Consider the following 3,444-nt stretch of genomic DNA (forward strand, 5'->3'; position numbering starts at 1 on the left):
CCTCACCAAATGCACTACATCCACCTCTCCTCTCTTACTAGTCCTTCCCTGGCTCCCCTTCCCTTTCAGAATCCATTTCAAGCTTCTCACACTTGCTTACAAAGCCCCTAACCACTCCTCTCCCATCTACATCTCTGATCTTATCTCGCTTTACACTCCCACCCGTCCTCTTCGCTCTGCTAATGCACGCCGACTCTCCTGCCTACGGATTACTTCCTCCCACTCCTACCTCCAAGATTTTTCACGTGCTGCACCACTTCTCTGGAATTCCCTACCTCTCCCCCTCAGACTCTCCACCTCTCTACAAAACTTCAAATGGGCTCTCAAGACCCACTTCTTCACCAAACCCAGCCAAATCTCATCCTAAACCTCTGTTCCACGCTCTCTATGTACCCCATCTGTCTCACCCCTGTCTGTCTACCCCTCCCCTTTAGAATGTAAGCTCTCACGAGCAGGGCCCTCTTCCCTCATGTGCTTACTCTTTTCTTACTTTAATAATCTTCAGCTGCACCAAATCCAGCAGTCTTCTGCCACCTGATACTTATTCCAGTGTCATCTGCTGATGTAGCTATGTTTATTTACCCTGTACTTGTCCTATATTGTCATCAACTGTAAGTTGCTGTTTTCCTGTTTGATTATTTGTTTATGTACTCTGTAATTGGGTGCTGCGGAACCCTTGTGGCGCCATATAAATAAAGGATAATAATAATAATAAATAATATAATATATAGCAGTACGGTACAGTAGGCCACTGCTCTACCTACCTCTGTGTCATCAAGTATACTATCCATCCATACCTGTGGTGCATTTTAGAAAAAAAACATATCTCGGCAGAGCAATCTATAAATCCATCATTTTTCAGACAGCAACAGTGGGTATTGTAATAGTCACCCAATCCATCACTTTTATAGGGTTACATGCATCCACATGCTACAGCCTGTCTCAATAATTTTACTGTCACGGTGTGTGTGTTTGTGTTTTTATTTGGGTATTTTTTTGTTGTTGTAGAACTACAGGTACCAGCGAGCCCGTTATTTCCCCGCCTGCTGGTACTTGAGGTTCTCCAAGTACCAGCAAGTGGGGGAGGCTTGCTGGGCCTTGTACTTCCACAACAAAAAAACAATGTTCTTTTTTTACACTTATGGCTATCAGCCCGGCACCCACCACCCAGGGGTGCTGGGGACAGCCTCGGGCTTCACCCCTGGCCCTTGGGTGCCTCGAGGGGAGGAACCTCTTGATTTAAGGGGTCCCCACTCCTCCAGGGAACCCCGGCCAGGGGTGACTAGTTGGAGGGGTAATGCCAGGGCCGCAGGGACCTACATAAAAGTGTCCCCCGTCTGTGGCATTATCTCTCTGGCTAGTGGAGCCCGGTGCTGGTTTTAAAAATATGGGGGACCCCTACATCTTTTGTCCCACGTATTTTTGGAACCAGGACCCGTCTAAGAGCCCGGTGCTGGTTGTCTAAATACGGGGAACCTCTGTCCATTTTTCCCCCCAGTATTTAAATAACCAGGACCGGCTCAAAGAGGCTGGTTATACTAAGGAGGGGGGACCTCACACATTTTTTTTTAACCCATTCAGACCCTTCTCCTTTAAGTTAATGGAAGCCCTGGACAACAAAAGTGCATTCATGTCCTCCTCCCTCACCCTTCCCAGTCCCAAACACTCATTTTTTTTTTCTTTAAAAATTTATAATATATCACAAGAACAATGAGCAGGGCATTGGCGGCATCGGACTGAGATAGAAATTAGTGGTGGAGGGCTGGGTCAGTTGATTGTGGGAGAGTTTGTAAGCCATTGGCGGTGGCAGTGGGTATCGGCTCAGAGGCAGTAGCGGGCATTGGCTAAGGGTCATCGGCAGAATTCAGCGGACATTATGGCTGTAGTGCCTCACTAGCCACTGACCTCACCGCACGCCACTGTGGGACAGATGTAACATGCAGAGAGAGGTAGATTTTGGGAGAAGGAATGTCCTAGCATAACTGTTAATTGCAGTGTAATACTGTAATTCAACTGTGCAGCATTTGTGGCTAAATGTCAAAGAAGCCAGTATTTACCCTGCATGCAAAACAATAAATGTATTTGCACATACCTCCCAACTAACCCAATTTTTGCAGGACAGTCACTTTTTTGGGAATGTCCAGCTAACCCAAACAACCCCCCCCCCCCCAGTGTCCCATAGTCATGGGGAAGGGGGGGGTGGAAGGCTCCCTGTAGCTTGTTGCTCTGCAAATATGCACATTGTGGGTAATTCAGACCTGATCGCTAGGGTGTGTTTTTTGCATCCCTGTGCTCAGGTAGTTGACGCCTACAGCGGAAGGGAAAATTTGCTGTGCAGGTGTGTGATCACATGTGCACAAGAGCTGCACAGCTCAGCACTTACTCAGCCATTGAGGTGACGTCACAAATCCTCCCACAAAACGCCGGGTCCCTCCAGTGTTTTTCCGGACACTCCCTAGAAACATTCAGTTGCCACCCACACAAACACCCTCTTCTTCTCAATCTTCTTGTGATCTCCGGACCGTCGCACCTACGCATTGTGGCGCATACGCATGTGCAGTGCAGACCTGATTGCCCGCTGGGTGAAAATAAATTGAAGCGATCTGGTCTGAATAAGCCACAATGTCTATTCACGGGAGACAGAGGGGCTGGGGCATGGTCAGCAGCTCACAGAGCACCTATAATGACAAAAATGGGAGACATGGCTCATGATCGCGATATACCTGCGAAGGTACGCCCTCTACTGATTGACAGGCAGAGGCATTCGCATTTTCTGCGGGGCACCCGTAGAAAATGTAGGCACATGCACAGGATGGACCCTGCGTATATGCCCCCATCCTCTTCATAGTTTTTGCGGTTGGAACGAGCAGTGTGAAAACATCAATCGATGGGGGTAATTCCAAGTTGATCGCAGCAGGAATTTTGTTAGCAGTTGGGCAAAACCATGTGTACTGCAGGGGAGGCAGATATAACATGTGCTGAAAGAGTTAGATTTGGGTGAGTTAATTTGTTTCTGTGCATGGTAAATACTGACTGCTTTATTTTTACACTGCAAATCAGATTGCAGATTGAACACACCACACCCAAATCTAACTCTGGTGGTCATTCCGAGTTGTTCGCTCGGTAATTTTCTTCGCATCGCAGCGATTTTCCGATTATTGCGCATGCGCAATGTTCGCACTGTGACTGCGCCAAGTAAATTTGCTATACAGTTAGGAATTTTACTCACGGCATTACGAGGTTTTTTCTTCGTTCTGGTGATCGGAGTGTGATTGACAGGAAGTGGGTGTTTCTGGGCGGAAACTGGTCATTTTATGGGCATGTGGGAAAAAACGCTACCGTTTCTGGGAAAAACGCGGGAGTGGCTGGAGAAACGGAGGAGTGTCTGGGCGAACGCTGGGTGTGTTTGTGACGTCAAACCAGGAACGACAAGCACTGAACTGA

Source organism: Pseudophryne corroboree, chromosome 3, assembly GCF_028390025.1.
Source record: "Pseudophryne corroboree isolate aPseCor3 chromosome 3, aPseCor3.hap2, whole genome shotgun sequence".
Lineage (NCBI taxonomy): Eukaryota > Metazoa > Chordata > Amphibia > Anura > Myobatrachidae > Pseudophryne > Pseudophryne corroboree.